Source organism: Bos javanicus, chromosome 6 (assembly GCF_032452875.1).
Source record: "Bos javanicus breed banteng chromosome 6, ARS-OSU_banteng_1.0, whole genome shotgun sequence".
NCBI lineage: Eukaryota > Metazoa > Chordata > Mammalia > Artiodactyla > Bovidae > Bos > Bos javanicus.
In genome coordinates, this window is record NC_083873.1 from 5,560,933 (window position 1) to 5,587,177 (window position 26,245).

At 38.5% G+C, this 26,245-nt stretch overlaps 1 pseudogene; it reads left to right on the plus strand.

The window, feature by feature from the left end:
* Positions 1-281: 281 nt before the first annotated feature.
* Positions 282-26,245, plus strand: part of LOC133250029 (protein LTV1 homolog) — a 28,703-nt pseudogene continuing 2,739 nt past the window's right edge.

Below are 26,245 nucleotides of genomic sequence, written 5' to 3' on the forward strand. Positions count from 1 at the left end.
TACTCTTTCTGGAAACATATTTAGCTTGACCCTGATGCCAAAAAATCTATAATGTTGCTTCTCTATGAAAGTACTTCATGCTGTTCATCAAACTATCTCCTGAATCTTGAAATGTGAGCTTCCTCACCTGCTCCTTCAACTGTAAATAAATGGTCCCAGTCTTTCTAAAATTGCATCAGTCACTTTTCCAATTTTCCTCTACCTAGGTCAGGGTACCTTAAACGCTGTGCAAATTCCAGTGTCTTTTTCACAAAGCTACTAGTGCCACTAACATAGCATGCATGGTATGGGCCCCAAGTGCTGAAATAGCATTGCCCAGCATTGCCGCTTTCTGGCAGTTTACTGCTGTTAACACAGAAAGCATCATGGTGCTGGCAACCAGTGAAGACATTTCAGGTTAGACTTCAAATGCAAAGTGACCCCCACCAAAGGGGACTTTAAGTATCTCTCCCCTCACCATGGCTCTGCCACATATGAATCCTGACAGAGATCCACAACCTTCAAAGGTAACAGGCCATAATTAGAAACACAGGTGAGAGATCAAGAGCTCTCCTAACTGAACCACCGCAGAATTTACACATAAAAAGAGAACAACCAGATTGACAAAGGGTACTGGAAAAAAACACCACTCTCCTAGAAACAATTGATGAAGTTCAGAACTTAAAGCGGGAGAAGTCTATTCATAAAAATAACTGATGGGGTTCTATAACTTGAGACTTTACCAAGAATGTATAAACTTTTGGTCTAATCTGAGAACTCCACTCAGTTAACTACACAAATGTGTATATACCACAAACTCTGCTGTAGTAGCCACTGTGCAGGGGAAAATATACCTTCTTATTGCATTTTGTTAGGAAGTAAGACTTTTATGAAGAACAATCAAGTGCACAGGAGAATAAGTTGTGTTTTCTGATGACAATCACAAGTTGCTTTTTTACACTGAGAAGTTGGACTTTGTGTTGTTGTTGTTCAGTTGCTAAGTCATGTCCAACTCTGTGACCCCATGGACTGCATCACGGCAGGCTCCCCTGTCCTTTACTATCTCCTGGGCTCCCCTGGTGGCTCAGATGGTAAAGAATCCATCTGCAATGCAGGAGACCCTGGTTTGATCCCTGGGTCAGGAAGATCCCCTGGAGAAGGGAATGGAAATCTACTCCAGTATTCTTGCCTGGAGAATCCCATGGACAGAGGGGCCTGGTGGGCTACAGTCAATGGGTTTGCAAAGAGTTGGACATGACTGAGCAGCTAACACTGATGGAGTCTGCTCAAACTCATGTCCAGTTGAGTCAGTGATGCCATCCAAACATCTCATCCTCTCCCACTCCCTTCTCCTCCTGCCCTCAATCTTTCCCAGCATCACGGTCTTTTCCAGTGAGTTAGCTCTTTGCATCAAGTGGTCAAAGTACTGGAGCTTCAGCTTCATCCTCAGTGAGTTGTCAGTTAAATGAGATTAGAATTTCCATCTCATCCACACTTATTTCAGTGTGTTTCCTACTGAAGCCAGTTAGTACAAATACAGGTACACACACCACCCATTAGACTGCTTGCTGAGTCTCCAGAGTATCGTATTTCTCCAGTAGAATTGAAAGGGAAAAAAATTAATCTTAATCCAAGTATAGGAGTGAGACTAATTAAAAAAAAAAAAAAGAGTCATTTACAAGGCTGAGTTAATTGAGTCCATTAAGCAGAATCCTAAACATACTCTTTATTTTCTCAAATATTTAAGATAAATCCAGAATGTTCAGCTTGGCATCTTAGGAAGCCTAACTGCCTCCATATTCTGCAAACCATAACAACCAAAATTCTCCTTCAGTTCCATCTTCGACAGTTCCATCCGTTTGCCATTCCAGAGGAACGTAGATGCATCACAGTATCACTTTAAGTCTACCAGGCTTTTTCAGCCAATAAAAATACCCAAGAATTTGGAAGCATCTGCTTTGGTGTCAATCCTGGACTCAATACCTATACCTCTCTCTCTCTTTCTCTCTAGGTATATATCTCACATAATCACCATAACCACCAGTGATATTTGGCCACTGTCGCTTTTAATTTTTAAATGTAAAATAAGATGAGAATAATAATGACTATGATGTAGATTTGTTGATCATCTGAGACATCATTTGATGCCAGTCAAGGTTTCATTTCCTACCTAGACAGCCTATTCTATTTGAAAGTGGAGTCTGGATTCATAATGAGGAGGGGGACATATATCTGGTGTGAGTCAGAGCATTTGATTTCCCCACTACTTCATGAGAAAGTAAATGTAAGTTAGCAGGGTCCCACCGGGGACTCTTCTGTTTGGTAAATATTTTCTGTTAGTGGCAAATGGCACTGTGTGTGTGATTTTTACTGCTTTGCTTTTATTTTATCTAGATATCCTTATTACTTGAGAACAATGTAACAAAACCTTTGTTTTCCTAAGAGCAGTTCGATCCTTCACTTTCAACAGCACTTAAGGGTCCTTCAAACATTTCAAAGGAAAATGTGCAGCCCAACAAATTATTCAGCTCACACATCCCACATAACACAGTGATCACAAAAGACAAATATTTCCTGGTATGATTAAATCCAGCAATTTATTTACAACAGCATGTCTAACAAGGCAAAACAGTCAATGTAAAGAAAGAAAAGTGGTTCAATATAAATTATTCCTCTTTACAATCCACTGATAACATGTAAGTAACATGGCATCCAGTCCCATCACTTCATGGAAATAGATGGGGAAAAGTGGAAACAGTGACATATTTTATTTTCTTGGTCTCCAAAATCTCTGCAGACGGTGATCACAGCCATGAAATTAAAAGACGCTTGCTCCTTGAAAGAAAATCTATGACAAATCTAGACAGCGTATTAAAAAGCAGAAACCTCACTTTGCCGACAAAGGTACATGTAATCAAGGCTGTGGTTTTTCCAGTAATCAGGTATGTGTGTGAGAGTTGGACCATAAAGAAGGCTGAGCGCCAAAGAATTGATGCTTTCAAACTGTGGTACTGGAGAAAACTCTTGAGAGTCCCTTGGACAGCAAAGAGATCAAACCAGTCAATCCTAAAGGAAATCAACTCTGAATATTCATTGGGAGGACTGGTGCTGAAGCTGAAGTTTCCATATTTTGGCCACCTGATGCAAAGAGGTGACTCATTGGAAAATACCCTGATGCTGGGAAACATTGAGGCAGAAGGAGAAGAGGGTGACAGAGGATGAGATGGTTGGATGGTGTCACTGACCTAATGGACATGAGTTTGAGCAAGCTCCAGGAGACAGTGAAGAACAGAAAAGACTGGTGTGCTGTAGTTCACGGGGTCACAGAGTCAGATACGACTTAGCAACTGAACAGTAACAACTCCTCTATCACAAAGTAAACAAAGCCGAAACATTACATTTCAGAAATTTCATAAAAATGAAAAGTCACAATATCATAACTTAACAAAGAATCAACCAAAAAGAGGAACTAAAAGGGATATTTCTGTATTCTTTTTTTTTTTTTTTAGTTAGCGAGGACTGAAAGTAGCACTTTTATAGATGAGTGGATATATGCCTTTAAAAAGGACCCTCTTTGAAATGATTATCAGTCAGTTCTCTCCTGATCTGAACTACTGGTTAAAATCCATAATGAAACATTGAAGCTGAAATAGCATGTATAATATACATGCCTAGTGGACATGAGTTTGAGCTGTAATATGCAGCTCATCTGTAATACACTACATAAGAAAAAAAGTAAGAAAAAAGAAGCAAAACTAAAGAAATAGTAATAAAAATGAGACAAAATATTTTACTATAGTTGGCTAAGCACTTGAGTTTGCAGTTTCAGGTTTTCTAAAGCTAATACTCAGTGTCAGTCTAAAACATCTGTGTATTGCCATTTTTCCAGCTCATAGGGAATCATGAATTAGTTGTCTTCAACAGCACATTTGCCATAACAAGATTCCATAGACTGGGTAACAAAGAAAAGAAACCTATTTTCTCACAGCTTTGGAAGCTGGGGAGTCCAAGATCAAGGTGTGGGCCAAATGAGTTCTTGGTAAGAGCTCCCTTCCTGGCTTGCAGATGGTCTCTTTCTCACTGTCTCATGGTAGAGAGAGGGGGAAAGCAGGCTCTCTGCTGCCCCTTCTTATAAGGGTGCTAATCCCATCATGAAGGCCCCACCCTCATGACTTCATCTAAACTTAAGAAACTTCCCAAAGGCCTTATCTCCAAATACTATCACATTGGGGAGGGAGTGGTTAGGACTGTAGCATATGAATTAGGATTCTTGGGGGGTGGGGGGTGAGGGGGGAATGTCACCATTTAGTCTATAGCAAGCAGCCCACTCCATCTCTCCTCCCATCACACACACAGACATGCAGAAGGGTACAGCCCCAAGAGAGAGGACTAGAGTCAATGTCCCCCACCGTCATCATCCAGCAAGGTATACAGGCCCTTACCTTCCTTCTCCTGTCTTTACAGTGTCCTAGCTTGCTCGAAGAGGGTGTGTTGGAATAGACTGTGGAAGATCTTCAGGTGCAGATGGGCAACACTCCATCTGGTCATCAAAAAAGGCCTAAAAATCATTAAGTGAAAAGTATATTCACTGGACATAGATTGAAAAAACAGTCCATCTACATAGTCCCTGGGCACAAGAAATGGACAGTATTTGGAGGCTGGAGAACAGCATAAGGAAATAATCAGAAATGCAGGCAAAGAATTATGTACCAGGATGTTCACAGAAGCATTACTTAAAATTGTAAAACAAGCCAAAAAAAGAAAAAAATATTGGACACAAACCAAATAGCACAAAATAGGGGATGGTTAAATAAGATTGACTGTTAAACAGACATTAAATAACATGTTTTCAGAATATACTTAATTAAATGGAAAAATACATATAATATATTGTAAAGTAAAAAAAAAATACACAGCTATACATACAATATGTTTTACATCAGTGTCAAAAGTGCTATGTTCAAAATGAACTGAGGATTGTGAAAAATACTTAGGACAATATAAAGTACTTTTCCATCATATTTTAGGCAATGAGGAAAGAAAAGGCAGGAAAAGAGAGCAATTTGCTAACATTCAATAGAATTTCATTTTCCTCCAGCAACAAAAATGATCTTCAAGTTCTAAAAACAGAATATACAATGGAAGTATGTAGATTTCAGCTCCAAATGGTGAAAAAAGCTAGTTTATAAGCTGCTGCTGCTAAGTCACTTCAGTCGTGTCCGACTCTGTGCGACCCCATAGATGGCAGCCCACCAGGCTCCCCCGTCCCTAGGATTCTCCAGGCAAGAACACTGGAGTGGGTTGCCATTTCCCTCTCTGACGCGTGAAAAGTGAAAATGAAGTCTCTCAGTCGTGTCTGACTCCTAGCGATCCCATGGACTACAGCCTCCCAGGCTCCTCCATCCATGGGATTTCCAGCAAGAGGACTGGAGTGGGGTGCCATTGCCTTCTCTGAGTTTATAAGCTAGGTAAGGATAAAACCCATATCCACTTCTGTGTACCACCATGTCTATAGCACCTGGCACGTCAGCACATCATGGTATCTCAGCTAAGGTAGTGACAAACATACGCATTTAGAAATGAATACACAATAATAAAGATAAGAGTGCTACCCGCGACTCGGTGAGACGGCCGGTGGGGGAATGGGGAGATACTGGTCAAAGCATACAAATGCCAGCTGTAAGATGAACTTAGAGGAGTTAAGGTACAGCACAGTGACTGTAACTAATTCTGTATGATACCCTGGAAAGTTTCTAAGAGCCTAGACCTTAAATGTTCTCACCACAAAAAAGAAATGGTAACTCTGTGACAGGATGGATGTGCTAGCCAAAGTTACGGTGGCAATCATTTTGCAATATATAAACATATTAAATCAACACACGCACCCCTTAAACTTACACCGTGTTATATGTCAATTATAGCTCAACGAAATTGGAAAAGAAATTAAAGCAGGATCAAGTACTTTAAAAGGACTCAGTGGCATCTCAAGCTGCTGACCAAATGTACAAGTATGTCCTTGAAGTATCTGTAGATAAGTTTAAAATAGTCAATGAGTGTTTTCAGAAGAGTGTGTAGAGATTTCCCAAGAATTGACTGGGGACACATCAAGATGATATACTGATACATTCAATCCTGATGCTCAAGGAGAGTTTAAAGTAGACTGTCATACAAACGACTGGTGGGAAAGGAAATGTGATTCTTAAAGTCAAAATAATTTGATATCCTTTCATCCATCTGTGACACAGAACTAAGCTTCTGTTGGCAATTGCATTTTAATAGTTGGCAAAAAAAAATTAATTAAAAAAATAGGGAACCACTGGAGATTTTTAAACAGGGAAACACTGTCAATTCTGTATCTAATACAATGGATATTGAAGAAACTGGAGGCCTAAAGATCAAGCATATGGCAAACTAAAATTTTCTAGGCTGAATGTGAAAGTGTTAGTTGCTCAGCTGTGTCTGACTTTTGCAACCCCATGGACTATAGCCCTCCAGGCTCCTCTGTCCATGGAATTCTCCAGGCAAGAATACTGCAGCGTGTTGCCATGCCCTCCTCCAAGGGATCTTCCTGACCCCAGTCTCCTGCATGGATCAAACACTGCTCTCCTGCACAGCAGGCAGATTTTTTACCGTCTGAGCCACCAGGGAAGCCCCAAGAATATTAGGGTGGGTAAAGAATCTTCCCAACCCAGGGTATCTAGCAAGGTGATGCATATTGAAATTCTGTCAAAAACAGTGCAGTGACTCTCAGGGAGAGATGGAAAAAATAAAGGTGGTTCTGGCTTTCAGTATGATGCTGGGAAAGACTGGAGAACCAAGAGCTTAGAATCCCAGCTCATCTAGCAACAGAAGTCCACTGTTATTATTGCCGTGTTGATTTATATTACACTAAATATCTGATACACACACACAATAGTGCATGAGATAATGAAACCACCTGTCTGGAAAAATCAAAATACATATCTGAGAGTCCCGTTTCTGGGGTCATAACAGACCCCTGGAGACCGAGGCCTCTGCGTTGGGCACACAGCCCAAGGGGCCAAAACACATCATCTGCTGTAACTGATATCCAGAATACCAAGTCTACAAAGAGCGAATGTTCATTCAGTGTTGAGTATAGTCCACTCTCAAGCTTCCCTTGTGGCTCAGCTGGTAAAGAATCCGCCCATTCCTCTTATCTCATTGTTCACTGTGTGCTAAAGACCCATCAACAAATAAGGTGGTTTCCCTCCTGTGATTGCCATGTGTGTGTGCTAGTCACTCAGTCATCTCCAACTCTTTGTGACCCCATGAACTATAGCTGCCAGGCTCTTATGTCCATGGAATTCTTCAGGCAAGAACACTGGAGTGGGTTGCCATTCCCTTCTCCAGGTGATCTTCCCAATCCAGGGGTCGAACCCCAGGTCTCCTGCATTGCAGGAAGATTCTTTACCATCTGAGCCACCAGGAAAGCCCAAGATTGCCATATAACACATATGTTTAAGGCTTCAATTTCCAGTACTCTTTGAAATAATACAAAGGTGTTTTGCAGAAATAGTTCTATCAGAAATAGTAAATTAAAATTTTAGGTTTGGCATTTACTTGTCTATGCCTCCACTATTTGAGAAGTTCACTGACATAAAATGATCTTTCTTGGACAATGCTAGGAAGATCAGGTGTCTCCTCATTGGTTTAGTGATATTAAATCATAGATTACATATAGATGGGCTTCCCAAGTGGTGCTAGTGACAAAGAAACCACCTGCCAATGCAGAACATGTAAGAGACACAGGGTTGTCCCTGGGTCAGGAAGATCCCCTGGAGAAGGAAATGGCAACCCATCCCAGTATTCTTGCCTGAAAAATCCCATGGACAGAGGAGCCTGGCGGGCTACAGTCCATGTCATCATAAAGAGTCAGATATGACTGAGCAACGTAGCATGCATGCACATACATAGACAGTGAAGTGACTGAAAGGTAATTTTGATTTCCTCTTCAGGAAAAGGGATCAGAGAGATTTTTAAAAAAAAATAATAATCATCAAGTACCACAATGGCAAACATTCTCAAAATACTGAGTGTTGCAAGCTATTTATGATGTCTATTTCCTTTTAGGAAAGATAGTCAGTTGATACTGCAACCTCAAATATAAACATGCAGAGTGCTAAATCCTCTTCCAAAACAAACTTCAAAACCCTCGAAGATGATTGTCCACAATAAACAAGCCAAAATAGTTTACTTAGGACTCAGAATTAGATTTTGAAGTTTGCCTTTAAAGAACATATTTGGAAGTAGTTCTCAAAAAGAATGTTACTTATGAGAATGAAAAGCTATATTAAATCCTTTAAAAAATTTATTTTTAATTATCTTTGAGAAATGCTTTAATGACTCTTTTGATATGATATGATTCATAACACCCCTTTTAAAACACAGCAACAACAAAAACTTCTTTAAAATCAGCAATTCACAAACAAAATTGAGTAATTCAAAAATTCTATAATCCCACAATTAATATACATCTCAGAAACATAATACCAAATTGATTGTAAGGATGCTCTTACTTTATGTACCACAGAGATAAGAAAACAAATACTGCTATATAAGTAACAATACAAAGTTTTTGGTAACTCAGAACTTTCACTGCATACTTATTGATAAGGCTTTTTAATATTTATTAAGGTGTAGGTTTTTAATCTTATGTCATTCTTAAGCCTACATAAAAATGAAAATGCAAGAAAAACTAGTTGGTTAAAGAATTTCTACTGGAATGGACCTAACAGAAACGGAAGATATTAAGAAGAGGTGGCAAGAATACACAGAAGAACTATACAAAAAATATCTTCATGACCCAGATAGTCATGATAGTATGATCACTCACCTGGAGCATTCCGATATCCTGGAATGCAAAGTCAAGTGGGCTTTAGGAAGTGTCACTACGAACAAAGCTAGTGGAGGTGATGGAATTCCAGTTGAGCTATTTCAAACCCTGAAAGATGATGCTGTGAAAGTGCTGCACTCAATATGCCAGCAAATTTGGAAAACTCAGCAGTGGCCACAGGACTAGAAAAAGTCAGTTTTCATTCCAATCCCAAAGAAAGGCAATGCCAAAGAATGCTCAAACTACCACACAATTGCACTCATCTCACCTGCTAGTAAAGTAATGCTCAAAATTCTCCAAGCCAGGCTTCAGCAATACGTGAACCGTGAACTTCCAGATGTTCAAGCTGGTTTTAGAAAAGGCAGAGGAACCAGAGATCAAATTGCCAATATATGTTGGATCATCGAAAAGCAAGAGAGTTCCAGAAAAACATCTATTTCTGCTTTATTGACTATGCCAAAACCTTTGACAGTGTGGATCACCACAAACTGTGGAAAATTCTTCACGAGATGGGAATACCAGACCACCTGACCTGCCTCTTGTGAAATCTGTATGCAGGTCAGGAAGCCACAGTTAGAACAGGACATGGAACAACAGACTGCTTCCAAATAGGGAAAGGAGTACATCAAGGCTGTATATTGTCACCCTGCTTATTTAACTTTTATGCAGAGTACATCATGAGAAATGCTTGGCTGGATGAAGCACAAGCTGGAATCCAGATTGCCAGGAGAAATACCAATAACCTCAGATATGCAGATGACACCACCCTTATGGCAGAAAGCGAAGAACTAAAGAGCCTCTTGATGAAAGTGAGAGGAGAGTAAAAGAGTTGGCTTAAAGCTCAACATTCAGAAAACTAAGATCATGGCATCTGGTCCCATCACTTCGTGGCAAATAGATGGGTAAACAGTGGCAGACTTTATTTTCTTGGGCTCCAAAATCACTACAGATGGTGGCTGCAGCCATGAAACTAAAAGATGCTTGCTCCTTGGAAGAAAAGGAATATGCTCCATAGACAGCATATTAAAAAGCAGAGACATCACTTTGCCAACAAAGGTCCACCTAGTCAAAGCTATGGTTTTTCCAGTGGCATGTATGGATGTGAGAGTTGGACTATAAAGAAAGCTGAGTGCCGAAGAATTGATGGTTTTGAACTGTGGTGTTGGAGAAGACTCTTGAGAGTCCCTTGGACTGCAAGGAGATCCAACCAGTCCATCCTAAAGGAGATCAGTCCTGGGTGTTCATTGGAAGGACTGATGCTGAAGCTGAAACTCCAATACTTTGGACACCTGATGGGAAGAGGTGACTCATTTGAAAAGACCCTGATGCTGGGAAAGATTAAGGCAGGAGGAAAAGGGGATGACAGAGGATGAGATGCTTGGATAGCATCACCAACTCAATGGACATGAATTTGAGTGAACTCCAGCAGTTGGTGATGGACAGGGAGGCCTGGCGTGCTGCAGTCCATTGGGTTGCAAAGCGTCGGACATGACTGAGTGACTGAACTGAAATGAAAGCTCACTCCCATTCGAAGTCCAGTCTTTCAAAATACATATAATTGAAAGTCACGGGGCACACGGGTGACCATGTTTTTCTGCACATACTGTCATCTATGCCATCAAATGTGCTGGTGATGCTGTACTGTCTCTAGAATTATATTGCAAGTTGCTGACACTCATTCTGCATGTTTTCGTGCACACAAACAAGCAAGGACAAATCCATCAGGACTACCACAAGATATACAACCTGTTTCCAGAGCTGTTAAAGCATGAGGAAAAAAATGTAAATGTTAGAATCTTAGAATTGTGGTGTATCTTAAGTGCCGAGATTTGTAAAGAAATTTGGTCTACAGCTCCAGGTTCTTACAGGCATCTTGGAATTTCTTCACTGTTCATCTGAGCATGTAAATCTGGAATTTGAAAAACTTATCTTCACCTTAAAAGGGTTAAGTTAGAGCTTAAAAAAAGTAAACAGCAGCCGTTCTACTGCTCCTGTTCCTGTAGTGATGATGTCAGCACTGGCACTTTTACCAGCTGAAGCAGAGCCATCGTTTTATCTGGGCTTCCATCTGAGGGGCTATGACGTCTACACAGAACTGAAATCATCCTATTCCCACACGCCCAAGATTCAAAAAAGTCCTTGCTTCTCAGTGGTTATAAGTAAATCTAAAAGAGATGGCTTTATTTTGAGAAAATATTGTCTTCTCATTTCAAATCAAGTTTATAGGCTGATTTCTGGAAATTAGGTTCAAATTTTCTGAAGCTATAAACACTGGGCCAAGCACATACTCCTGAAGTAAACATCCTAGGAGTCAGACTAGTATGATACATATGATTAAGGCACTGCTGTGTTCATTTTTGGAAGTTTATACTTAAACCAGAGAAAATCAGCTACAAGATGAATCTAAATAAATATTATGCCTGAATATATTACATACACTGAAGTTTTAATCTTTCAGCTTTCATAATAGCAGTAACAACACAGATCAACTTAGACATTTTTTTTAACTTACCAAAAATCCCATATAGCAGAAAACAGTGAAATAGTGAAATGTTTTCTAGAATTTACAGGTTAAAATGTGTTTAAAAGCTAAATTCTGATCTACGTACCACTGGGAAAATCACATATAACTGCATCTACATTTTGAGGTAAGGAGATTAGGAAAAAAGCAAACAGAAAATAATATGCTTTGCTAGACACTTTTCTTTATAAGTATATCATTTCTTTAAGATATCATCAATCTTTGATTAAAAGCATGAAAGGAAAGTAATCTGAAATGGGTCAACCAAAAAAAGAGAATCATAATAACTATAAAACATTAAAATAAAACTACATTAATGGTCTCCTTTATTTCGAATAGGAAAGCAGACATAGTTAGGAGTGATATTCAAAGTGTCTAATATCTACTGGGCACATACATGCATGCTCAGTCACTTCAGTCGTGTCCAACTCTATGCGACCCTATGGACTGCAGCCCACCAGGCTCCTCTGTGCATGGGATTCTCCAGGCAAATACTGGAGCGGGTAGCTATGCCCTCCTCCAGGGGGTCATCCTGATCAGGGACTGAGCCCACGTCTCTTACGTCTCCTGCACTGGCAGGCAGGTTTTCACCTCTAGCGCCACCTGGGAAGCCCACTACTCGGCACAGGCACCAGTTAATGACAGTGGCACTGCTGCCAAGAACCAAAACAAGCTTACCAGTGGCATCAACTGACACCAAGCCCACACCCACAGAGATGCTGCGCTGCGCTGAGTTGCTCAGTCGTGTCTGACTCTTTGTGACCCCAGCACTGTAGCCCGTGAGGCTCCTCTGTCCATGGGATTCTCCCGGCAAGAATACTGTAGTGGTTGCCATGCCCTCCTCCAGGGGGTCTTCCCAACCCAGGGATGCAACCCAGGTCTCCTGCACTGCAGGCAGATTCTTTACCATCTGAACCACCAAGGAAGCCCAAGAATACTGGAGAGGGTAGCCTGTGCCTTCTCCAGTGGATCTTCCCAACCCAGGAATTGAACCAGGTCTTCCACATTGCAGGTGGATTCTTTACCAGCTGAGCCACCAGGGAAGCCCTGACATGAGATATTCTCCACAAAATTAGTCAGTATCTTAATATACAAAATAAATAAATGAAACATTTAAGTTATTTATTGTTTGTTTACTTTACCAGAAGATATTTTTTTAAATTCCTTTGGACTGATCAGTTAATGTAGGGGGAAAATTCTGATTTTATTTGTTCACAAAAAAATTGTGAACCTTTTTCATTAATGGGCAAAGGATGATGCAGATATGGTGACCAGGTACTTGAATTACTAGGGAGGGCAGAAAAATCTGGTAGAGGGAGAGAAAAGGAACTCAGAAAAATGACAACAAAGACAAACGGCCAATGAAGAATTCCAGCCAGCATGAGCAGAGGACGTTTAGTTCTAATTTAACTTGCTTTTTTTGCTTTCTGTATCAACCATCAATCCTCCTGTATCAACCATATAATCTAACACACATGGCAGCCTTCTTGTTGTATAATTTGGGGAAATGCGGGAAAAAAAGCATGGCTGAGTTTATATCTAAGAAAGGAGCAGAGCAGGAAAATGACAGAAGCTAGAGAAAATGAAAAATAGGAGTTGAGAAATCTACAGAGGCCGGAGTTTAGACTAAAAATGACCCACCTTAAACCAAGAATCAGTAGAAGTAATGGGCAAAACAGTATGCCTCTCACAATATTTAAGATAGAAGTTAGTCTACTAAGATTGAATATATACCAAAAAAAAAAAAAAAGAGGTAATACCAGAAAGCTAGAATAATTGGGACATTTTTGCTTTACTATATAATATTTTACTCTATAAGAATTCTCATCATTAGTTTTTAAATTCTCAGGTCAAAGAATATGAAAGCTATTTTAAAATAGGCATAGAGTTATGTTTATCTGATATATATGTTACTTTTCTCATTTTTATTTTTTAGAAATATACACTTCTAAATTATTCAAACCTTTGACTCAGTATTTTCTAACACATTGCAACTTTTTAAAATATTAAATGTTTCCATCAAATAAACCAAAATCTTTGTCTCTTATCCTAAAAACTATAGTCATTTAGTGTTATTCTCACTCAAATGCACGGATAATCTGTCACATATTTTTTAACCATTTGGATGGAAATACAGAAAAAAGAATATTTTTGATGTCAGTTAAGCATAATCACCTGTGTGGACCATAACCGACACTGCAACCAATTTCTTCGTCAATGTTTATATAGGAGATGGCTTGGAAATGGGCCAACTCTTTAAGCCCCACCTGTGTCAAATCAAACCCTGGGAACCAGTGCAGTGGTAGGAATTATGTGATGTGGCTAAAATTGTTATTTACTTCTTGGAATTTTATTTTAGGTTTCAATATCTAACATAGAAATTCCTTGAATATGGCTATTTAGAACATTTGAGTAAAGTAAGCTAATTAGACAAAACAAAAGACTGAAAAATGAAGAACATCATGAATCTCTACATGAGATAACAATTCTTGATTTCTGTGGGGTCATATATTTGCCAATACAATAGCATGGAATGCAAGAATTAGGTAGGACAAATGAACAGAATTAAATAGAATAAAAAGTTGAAGAGTTTCAGAGTCCTAAGTGTAACTCCAATCCTTGCTGCTTCCGAGGACATACTTAATAGTCTGAAGGTAGAAAACGAAGCATTTTTCATCCTCTGAGGCTATCAACAACATGGTATCCATGAAAGAGTGACACACACTCATAGAGCAGTTATCAACAGGGTCTTTATCTTTCTTTTGTTAATCCTAATACGATTCAATTCAACAAAACTGCTGATAGAGGCCATTTCACAATTGATTTTTTTTTTTTGGTATATTGATTTTGTGTCTTGCAAACTTGCAAAATTCACTTAATACATTTTGAATTAGTGTAAATAAGTTTTATTTTTATTATTTCACTGGATTTTGTACAGAGACAATCCTGCCATCAGTCAATAAAGACAGTTTTACTTCTTCCTTAGTAATTTGTATGCCTTTGGGTTTTTTTCCTCCCTCCATGTCTAGAACCTATAATATTGAATGGAAGTGGTAAAAGCAGAAAACCTTCTCTTGTTCATGATCTTAGTGAGGAAAATACTCAACTCTTCATCATGGAGTATAATTTTAATTGTAGTTTTTTCTTATAACTCTTTATCAAGTTAAGAAAGTATCTCTTTACTTCTACTTTTCTGCAAGATTTTAATCAGGAATTGATACTAGATTTTGTCAAATGCTTTTGTCTCCATATATTGAGCTGATCATGGTGTATTAAATTGACAAATCTTCAAATGTTAAAACTATCCCTGCATTCCTGGGTTTATCTTGGTCATTATGTATTATCACTTCTACACATTGTTGTATTTGATTTTTGAAAATTTTGTTAAACTTTTTGCATTTACATTAAAGACAGATATCGGTCTGTGATTTTCTTTCCATGTAATGTCTTTGTCTGCTTTTGATATCAGGGAATTCCTGCCTTATAGAATCATCTGGCAAGCAGTATCTCCTCTTTAAATTTTCAAATAATTTATACAAATTTGGTATTATTTCTTTTTACATTAGAATTAACCACCTGGGCACATTTTTTTCTGTTTTGTTTTTTTTTGTGGGTTTTTTTGGAGCGGGGGAGGTTCCTAGCTAAAAATTCAATTACTTTAATATATAGAGCTGAATTTTTGAATGAGGGTTGATCGCTTTTAGGGACTTGGTCTGTGTAATTTATCTAAATTACTAGTGTGAAAATGTATATAATATTCCCCTACTATCTTTCTTTATTGAGATATAACTGACATATAGCATTGAATTAGTTTTAAGTGTACAACATAATGATTTTATATATATATATATACACACATACATTGCAAAACGATCACCACAATAATTTAGCCAACCACATGTAGGTATAGGCTTCCCAGGAGGCGCTAGTGATAAAAAACTTTTTCTACTGATGATGAATTTTATGATCTGCTATCTTAGCTTTCGGCCTTCCCTGGTGGCTTAGATGGTAAAGCTTCTTCCTCCAACATGGGAGAGCCGGGTTTGATCCCTGGGTCGGGAAGATCCCCTGGAGAAGGAAATGGCAACCCACTCCAGTACTCTTGCCTGGAAAATCCCATGGACGGAGGAGATTGGTTGGCTACTGTCCATGGGGTCGCAAAGAGTTGGACACGACTGAGCGAGCGACTTCACTTTCACTATCTTAGCTTTCACAGTATTGCTAACCATAGTCACAATATTGTACATTACATCCCCACGACTTATTATCTTATAACTGGAAGTTTGTACCTTTTGACCATCTTCTCTCATATCACCACTCTAATACCTCCCACTCCCTAATTCTGGTAACCACCAATCTGTATTCTCTATCAGTTCAGTTTTTTTTTTTTTTTTCTTTTTAGATTCCACATATAAGTGAAATCATTCAATACTTGTATTTCTCTATTTGACTATTTCACTTAGGTCTATCTATGTTGTCAAAAATGGTAAGATTTCATCCTTTTTATAGCTGAATGATAGTTCATTGTATGTGAAGAAGATATATCACATCTTTCTTCATCCGTCAATGGACTTAGATTGTTCCCATGTCTAAGCTGTTTAAAATAATGCTGCAATGAAAATGGAGGTGCAGCTATCTTTTCAAGTTAGGGTTTTTATTTCCTTTGGCTATATACCCAAAAGTGGAGCTGTTGAATCATATGATTGTTCTATTTTTAATTTTTGAGGAAATCTCCATACTGTTTTCCAAAAATGACTGCACCAATTTACACTCCCCACCCCCTGCCAGCAATACACAAGGGTTGCATTTTCTCCACATGCTTGCCCGCACACTTCTTATCATTCTGATAATAGCCATCTTACAGATGTGAGGTCATTGTGGTTTTGACTCACATTTCCCTGATGACTAAGGATGTTGAGTATCTCTCCATGTATCTGCTGGCCATGTGTATGTATTCTTCTCTCATCTCTTTAACATATTTGTATAACTTGCAGTGATGTCATCTATCTTATTCCTGATTTTTGCAATATGCATCTCGTCTTTTTTTTTTCCTGATCAAAATATTGAATTTTGTCAATATTATTGATATTCTCAAGAAATCAGCTTTGAGTTTCATTGATTTTTATGTTATTTTGTATTATAATTCATGGATTTTTGCTAGCATTTTCATTATTCTTTTTCTTCTGCTAACTCTGGGTTTCATCTTCTCCTTTTCTAACTTCTTAAGGTTAAAGCTTGGGTCATTGGTGATCTTTCTTCTTTCCTAAAATGTGAAATCAGTGTTACAAAATTTTTTCTATGTACTGTTTAGCTGCATTCCATAAATTTTAACTGCTATGTTTTTGTTTCATTCAAGCCAAAATACTTGTTAATTAACCTTTTCATTTCTTCTGTGAGAAATGATTTAACAGTGTGTTTAATTTTTGATGATTTATCTGATTTCTAATAAAATTCCTTTGTGGTCAGATAACATGTTTAATATGACTTTAACATTTTATTGTATTTAAATCTATTTTTTGACTCAGCATACAGTCTATCTTGATAAACACTTCCTGTGCACTAAAGAAGAATGTGTATTCTGCTATTATTAGTTGGAGGGTGCTATAAATGTCAATTAGATCAAGCTGGTTGATGATACTGTTCAAGTCTATAATTTCCCTAATATTCTGTCTTCTTCTTCTATTAATTATTGAAAATGAATGTTGAAATCTCCAACTGTGATTGTAAATTTATCTACTTCTCCTTACAGTTCTGTTTTTGTTGCATGTATTTGGAAGTTCAGTTATTAAGTACATAAACATTTGGAATTGTTATGTGCCAGTGGCACCAGAAAGTAGGATGATGCTTTAGTGAAAAGTGAAAGAGTTAGTTGCTAAGTTGTGTCCAACTCTTTGTGACCCCAAAGGACTATAGTCCACTAGGCTCCTCTCCCCATGGAATTCTCCAGGCAGTACTGGAGTAGGTTTCCATTCCCTTCTCCAGGGTACTTTCCCAACCTAGGGATTGAACTCCAGTCTCCTACATTGCAAGCAGATTCCTTACTGTCTGAGCCACTAGGGTTTAACAGCTACCTAAAAATGTGTAAGTGACTTTAGAACTGAGTAATGGGAAAAGGCTAGAGGAATTTTGAGGTACATGATACAAATATGGACATTAAGGGTGATTCTGATGAAAGCTCAGAAAGAAAAGACTCTTCTTGAAGAATACATAAATAATCATGACTAGAACCTTGGTAGAAACATGGATGGCCAAGGACATTCTGCCAAGATCTCAGACGGAAAGGAGGAACACATCGAAAACTGAAGGAAAGGCAATCCTTGCAATAAAGTGGCAAGGAACTTGTATAAATTGTATTCATGTTCTAGTGCTCTATAGAAGATAGAACTTGCAAGCAATGGAATTGGATATGTAGCAGAAGAGATTTCTAAGCAAAGTATTGAAGGAGTAGCTTGGTCACCTACAGTAAAATGCCAAAGGAAGAAATAAATTGAAGCATAATTGTTAAGTAAGAAGGAACCAGAACTTGGAGCTGTGGGAAAAAAAAATCACAGCCTATGCATATTGCAAAAGTGAGAAAGCTTGTTCTGAAGAGAACACCCAGTGTTTCTGAGCAATCATTTGATAAAGAGATCATGAGTATGGCTCATGAAATTATCAGCCATCTCAGCAGAGATCAGAGATATCGATACGATTAAATCAGCAAAGGCACTGTCAACTGAAGGAAAAGGGGACAAAGAAAGTGGGAAAGGATGAAGGAAGGCTGTCACACATCTTGAATTTTACACTGTGAATATTTTTCAAGAAAAGCTAAGGGAAGAAGGACCTCAAAGATGATTCAGAGATCGTCATGCCTGCCCACTCCCGCCACAGGCCCAGTGCACAGGCCCTGGGAAAAGGCAGGACAAAGGTGCCTCCATTGAGGTTTCAGAGGAGGGGACCACTGCCTCCACATACAGCCCCAGTGTGGTTAGGGTCTCTGCAGAAAGCCTTGGCCCTGCCTAACCCAAGGGGTGGGGTCAACCAGATGAACTGGAAAGGTGACTTTTGCACCCCAGTGGGCTTAGAGGTTAAAGCATTGAACCAAGAAGGATTATTCCTGCAGCATCATAGCTAATGGATTTTCTCTGATAGGTTTTAGAACCTTGGGACCTATCACCCCTCCCTCCTTTCCTCTTTCTCCCAGTTGGAATGGGAATGTCTATCCTTTAGTATGTCCTACTACTGTAGTTTGGAAAAGAATAACTCGTCTGATTTTACAGGTTCACAGTGAGAGGAGAATTTGGCCTCAGGATGAATTGTACCTTGAGTTTCATTTATATCTGATTTAGATGATACTTAGATGAAACTGGACTTTAGACTTTAGAGTTGATGCTAGAACAAGTTGAGAGTTCTAGGGATGCTGGGATGGAATACACTTTGCATGCAAGAAGGACACAAATTGTGGGAGGCCTGCGGTAGAATGTTATGGGCTGAATATTTGTGTCCCCCCCGCCCAAATCCATATATTGAATCCCCAAAGTGATGGTATGAGGGGTTGGTGGTCTTTGGGAGGTAATTAGGTTTAGGTGAAGTCATGAGGGTGAAGCTCCCATGATGGAATTAGTGCCCTTCTAAGAAGAGGAAGAGACATCTCGGTTTCCTCTCTCTACAGTGTGTGAGCACAGCAAAAGGACAGCCATCTGCAAGCCAGGACAAGGGCACCCTGATCTTGAACTTGCTGGTCTCTCCAACTCCAATAAATGAATTTCTCTTGTTTAAGCCTCCCCAGTCTATGATAAACTGAGCAGAGTAATATACCCAGTGATATATTTTGACAGAGATTAGGAATTCCAAAGGTTGGAACTTGTTACAAAGGCTACATAGTAGACTCTCAATAAATTGGCAATAATAAATATGGATTAAGAAGAATCAAGAATTAAGAATTCTCACAGGAATGAAGGATAAGCAAACATTTTATGGATAAGATTGATGTTGGGAGAGAAGTTATTTTGTGCTGAAATAAACAAAAGCTACACAAAAAGACTGTCTTGGATCTTACACAATTTTGTAGTAGAGAAAACCTTTAAAAAGGATGTTCCAGGAAGAAAGAACTGTAAAAAAAGAAGTGGAAATGAGAAGCATGACATACATGAAGATAGTGTGTAAATTAGGTTGCTTGCAATGGAAACTCAATGTAGGGAATGGTAAGAGATAACATAGGACAGAGGCATTTAATTTGTATTGGATGGGGACTTGAGTAACAGATCATTGCATCTGAACATTGTCATAAACCCCATTAAAGAGTTTTCCAGAGGGGACAGACATTAAATGAAACATCTGCTACACCCTGATTCATTTTCTCTGCTTCTTCCCCAAAGTTGATTCAATGACTGTAGGTTCATCCCCACAGCAGTTTACAACGTCAATACCACGGTTGGATTAGATATGATGATCCAGCGCTAACAGCTGGACTTCCTCAAGCTGATCGCCTCCATCACTAAGCAAAACTAAGGTCCAGGGAACTAGGTATAAGCCTGGGGAAATCATGTAGACAGATACGGTTGGCCTTATTCACAGACTGAGGGTCTGGCTCTATCTTCCTCTCTATCTTCTGCCAGATTAATTAGTCTAAAATCCCAGCTCCTATATTCCCCATATTCCATCCCACCACACACAAAGAAACTATAAAATTGAAATCCTGTTTTGAACCTGAGTGAGTAACAAGGATTCCCTAATTCTCTGCCTCAATTATGATAAACCCTTTTTTCACCTGATTACTGCACTCTGAACTTATCCCCCACTGGCAAGGGAGCTTCCAAACGGGAGGCTTTTGTGACATGCATGTCACCTCCCTGACTTCCAAAATTTCTGATTAGTGTTCTCTATTGCTATTTCCCAGTAAAAGGCATGATTCCTGTTACTGTGTGAAAGTGAAAGTGTGAGTTGCTTAGTCGTGTTTGACTCTTTGCAGCCCCCATGTACTGTAGCCCACAGGCTCCTCTGTCCATGGAATTTTCCAGGTAAGAACACTGGAATGGGTTTCCATCCCCTTCTCCAAGGGATTGTCCTGACCCTGTGATCAAACCCAGGACTCCTGCATTACAGGCAAATTCTCTACTGTCTGAGCCACAAGGGAAGTGCTCCTGTTACTAAAATTGCCCATTTACTGCTTGAGTTTGTGAGCTTGCCGTGGACAAGATCATATATGCAGGTCAGTTTGCCAAAACCCAGTTTCAACTATTATATTTTTCTCCTTTTCCTAATTAGTTGAGAATTACTTGTAGTCCCAGGATATCTCTTAACTATGCCCATCCAAATTTAATATGGCCATCATCCTGGAAGTAAAAAAAAAATACTTTAATAGCTTATCAATATGTACTTTATAAAGTCCAATATGTACCAAATTCATGCTCCAAATTGAAGTTTCTCAAAAATCTCTCTCAATTTTCCTTTTTAAAATATCTATTATTATCCAACAAAGCTGGTTACTGAGCTACCTCCAGAATGTTACTGACCTTCTCCCTGTATATGGGCTTCAGCTGACAATTCTTTCTAAATAAGTGAAAGTGTTAGTCGCTCAGTTGTGTCCAACTCTTTGTGACCCCATGGATTGTAGACCGCCAGGCTCCCATGGGATTCTCCAGACAAGAATACTGGAATGGGTTGTCATTCCCTTCTCTGGGGAATCTTCCTGACCCAGGGTCTGAACCTGGGTCTCCTACAAATAAAGCATAATCAACTAGCTTTTCTCCTAATACTATAATCATATTCCTATTTCAAGTCTCAGTTGAAATCCTACCTTTCTTCCAAAGATATTTGCTTAAGGGCACCCTCCCTGGGCTGAGGTCGCAGGACAGAATACTAAGTAGTAGAAATTACCCAGGAAGAAAGTCTCACAAAGGACGTGAGCTCAAACATTACGGACTATAAGGCTTCTTGAGAGTCAAGCCATGAAGAGTACATCCTTACCCTTTGCTCAAGAGACCTTGTATCCTTTTCTTCTTTACCAGACAAGAAAAATAGCTTTATTATAGCCAAAAAAAAAAAAAAAACATTGTTTATATTACCTTAAATTCCCCTTTAATTAGTTATGGCAAGATCAGAAGCAGTGCAAATGAAAATGGCATAAAAACACAGCCTATCACTTTTAGAAGTGTTAATGAATGCCCCGTGGATTTTTTTTTAATTGCATGAGAACAACAAGGAAATGTCTCCATAAAACTGGTGCTTCTCAGGGAAAAGTGTTAATGCTATGCAAATTAAAATTTGAAAGTCTACTTAACAGAAATCAGCAACACCAAGAGTTGTGCATGTGGAAAACACAATTGATCAGTCCTGAGAATAGAGCCGTCCAAGTTCTGATAGCTGCACATATCTCTAGCTTAGCCATTTTAGGGGATGCTCTCATTTTATGATGCAAAGTAAGCAAGGAGTTCTAACACATTTCAAAGAGATTTTCCCTGGTTGAGGTGAGGAGAGAAGGCTAACCTGATTTCTTTCTTTGAGAAAATTTTACAAAGGCTAAAGACTTGTTGAGAAGTTGACGCAACTGCACATGCCCTTAAGAAACTTCTCATCCAATGTGATCCTTAAGTTTCTCCATTAGACAACTGTTATTTCTAAAAAGATTTGAAATGAAAATTTGGGGGTTTGGCTATAGATATTAAAACATATATTAAGTAGTTTTCCTATTCTTCTCTTTATATACTTTGTTAGAAAAGCAGTTATATTCTCACTCTTTTTCTCATTCCTTATCGGCTTCAGGCAAAAAACTTTAATCATGTTACTCTCTGATAGCACAGTTAAGACAAATCCTTAGTCACAGTGTGCATAATTTTATAAATTTTAGCTTGGCATTAGCTAAGAGAAAGCCTAAGGCTTTACAACCTCAAAAAGATACACTTCTCTGTTAAGAACTAATAGATATACATTATGGATATCTAATGCTTTGGGTGATTAGCTAGAACACTGAAGAAAATTTAAGAAGTATAGAAGTATTTTACATAAAGAAATGCAAAATCAATACTTTAAGCTTAAAAAACGCTTTTTAATTTACCTGAAGTAACATTTGCTATATAGAGTGATCCACCGCTTTTCAAAAGTATATATCAGCTTCATTTATTCACGAAGTATTTACTGGGCACTGCCAGGTGCCCTCTGTGCAAGGAGCCACGCAACTTACGGAAGAAAGAGAGACACGTGCTTGACCCCTAAGGAGCACCGTACAATAAGGAAAATCATGGATCTAAGTATCAGTGGCAGTGCAAAACGGTGTATGCTGTAATAAGAACTATTACAAAATACTATGGGGACTGGAGAAAGCAAATATTTGGGAAGTTGCAGTGATAAATAAAATGGACACTTGAAGACAGTTTTATAGAGAATATGATCTTTGAGCTAGAGAGATCTTGAAAGATGAGAATGATTTCATTAAGCAGAGAAATAAGGCACGGTCGGTCTGGACAATGAGATCAGACTGATGGGAAGAGCCAAAGTTACAGGGATACCATATAACCTCTCAGGGACTTAAAGTACTCTAGGACCATGCTTCTCATAGTGTGGTCCAGAGACCAGAAGAAACACCATCCCCTGGAGGCTTGTTAGGAATGCAGAACCTCAAACCTTCTGATTTAGGGTCTGCATTTTAAGAAGATCCCTGGTGAGCTATAGGCACATTAAAATTGATTAAGTACCAGTCCGAAGTCTGTGGTAAATGGGAGAAGATTGATGTAAGAGGTGAAGATGCAATGACATGTGTGCGTCCTTGGTATACGACATTACATTTATACTGATTTGAAGGACTTAAAGGGTTCCTGAAACAAGTAAATTGTATAATCTGTAACTTAAAAGATAATTCTAGTGGCAATATGGAGATATATTTGTGGAAGAGAGAACTGGACACAGGAATATCGGTTATGAGACTACGATAACATAAGAATGATAATCACTATTTATTAAGGGACTATTACACGTCAGACATCATGGCATAAAGCTTATATTTTATATGTGTTACTTTAATATTCCCATAATCTCCACTCTGCAGATGAGAAGAAACGTAGGAAAGGTTTTAAAAACTTGTCCAAAATCATATGATAAGTAAGCCACAGGATAATTTTAATTTCAGATTTTGATACATTCCAAATCTATCGACTTATCTCCACCCTAGCATATAATACCACCATTTTATGAATTACAATAGTCTATCAGTTCATTCTTGCTTGCTCCAGTCTATTTTTTAATGCAGCAGTCCAAGTGATCTTTAAAAACAGAAATCCTCTCTTTAGTATCAAACAAATAATAAAATGTAATTTTTTAAACCATAGTCCACAAATCCCTAATAATTTGGATCCTGTCTTATATCGGAGATCTCATCTTGTGACATTCACTATTACTATATTCTGTCACATTATACATTGAATAACATTAAGCATTTTCCCTCTCAGATTTCACACTTATGGTGCTTTGCCTGTGACACTCTTGTCCCACGTCTCTGCATGATGACTGGCTCCAAATCAGAGATAATTTGTTGATCTCAGTCAGCAGGGTCACCTCTCATCTCATGTCCCCTCTATAACTGTTTCCATCCCAGCTGATGAGACTTCTTCCTTTTCTAAGGCCATTAGAGCATCTCGCTGGTTCCATTCAGTGGTTATTTTCACAACAGAGTAAAAATTATCAACATAATTTTCTATTTCCCATTTCAGAAACAAACTATCAACTGGCCAACTGATGGGAGAGTAAGTGGGGAACCAAGGGACAGTAATAACATATTAAAACATCTCCCCTTTCAACTACAATAATTCTCATTTGGGATTAAGCCTGAAGATCAAGAGTTACCTAGCAGCTTGTTTTTTCCAAGCTGGTGGAGAAGCTCTTGACTATCCAGTAATCTGCCTTGATGAAGAATGCAACGAAGAAAAGCTTAAGAAAAATGTGTACTAGATTCATGGTAAAACTCTCTTTGCATACCATTCTACAGTTTAAAATCAGTTTGTGTACCTTTTATCTTATTTGATAAAATAATCATATGAATTAAACATTGGGCAACCAGAATTTTCTACTGGGTTACTCTCATCAGCATATATTCTATTGTTCCTATTTATATTTAAATAATTAAAAAAAAAAAAAAACCTTCTTTGGAACGCACTTCTCTTCAGAAACTACCACATCCTGTGCACCAGAACTCCTCTAAAGACCTCTTAAATCCATTCCAGCCTGGCTTTTGCATGCACCATTCCACAGAAATTGCTCTTAGCAACTCTGTTGAAATTCATCAATTCCTTAAAAGACCCAAAGTATCACATTTCACTCAAAAGGAAAAAGGGAATCTTAACAGTCTTATATCTATCACAGGGATTGAATTTGTCCTTAAAACCTTCCAACAAAGACAACTCCAGCTCCAAATATTTTCACTGGGAAATTCTACTCAACATTTATTTAATAAAGAAAAATTATAAATTATGCACAGCTTGTTGCAGACACTAGAAGATTAGAAAACATTTCCCAACTCATTTTATGAAGGTCTCATTTATTTTGGTCTCAATTACCTGAGACCAAAAGCAGATGAAGACATTATGAGGAAATAAAAGTACAGACTGATATCCATCATGGACACAGATGTAAAATTCTTCAGCAAACTACTAGCAAACCCAATCCAGCCATAAAAAGATTGGTTCATCATGACCAAGTGGAGTTTATACCAGCATGTTAGGCTGGTGCAAGATTTAAAAAAATCAAGCAAGAGGACTTCTACTTCATTTAAGACTGAATAAGAGGGGTTAAATTTACATTCCCTCTTAAAACAACTGGGAAAAAAACAGACAAAATATATGAAAAAACAGTATTCAAAACATTGGATATCAGGAAATGAAAGACAGGGAAAAGTTAAAGTTCAAGTGAGCCCTTTGATTACTAGTTTACTGCCTGAAGAACATTTCTGGTGTATTGCACAGGGAAGGGAATGTCAGATGGAGCCCAGGTATCTCCTTAAGTTATGAGACAGAGCTAGGTGTCCAGGAAAATTAAGATACTAAACTTTTCATCACAGAGTACTGGAAGGGACAAAGAGAACTCTTGAGATGTGCAGACTGAGATCTGCAGAAGTCTTTGTTGTGTATTAGTGGAGTCCTGATCAGTACATACATAGTGAGGAAACTACCTGAGGTCAAGCAAAGAAAGATTAGTGGGACAAGTGTGAGCAGCCAAGCAGGGTCAGGAATGTCCGTCTCAGCCATCAGGGCTTCCCTGGTGGCTCAGGTGGTAAAGAATCTGCCTGCAGTGCAGGAGACCAAGGTTCAATCTCTGGGTTGGGAAGATCCCCTGGAGAAGGAAATGGCATCCCACACCAGTACTCTTGCCTGGAAATCCTATGGACAGAGGACCCTGGTGGGCTATAGTCCATGGGGTCACAAAAGTCAGACATGACTTAGCAACTAAACCACCACAGCCATCAAAGTGTAAAATTTCATTATACTCTTAGTTCAGAGTACTAAGAAGGATCCTGCCTCACCTGTGGGGGTGAGTTAGCTCTAGACTAAATACAATTCTAGTTTCACCTAACAAAGCTTGAAAGCAAGATAGGATCAAATATTTTCCAGCTAACTCTACCCTAAAACAAGCTCAAAAATACCTTAATAGAAAACAAAACATTAAACATTAAACACCCAGGGTAAAATTCATAATGTCTTCTATCAAACTGAAAAATTACTAGGCATACAAAGAGGTAGGAAAATATAATCTATAATGATAAAAAATCAATCGTAACCAACACAGATGATAAAATTAGTAGACAAGGACATTAAACCAGTTACAACTGTATTCCATATGTTCAAGCAGTAAGAGAAAAGTTTGAAAATAAGTAAAATATAGAAGATATAAATGTAACCCAAATGGAATGTCTAGAGATTAAGATT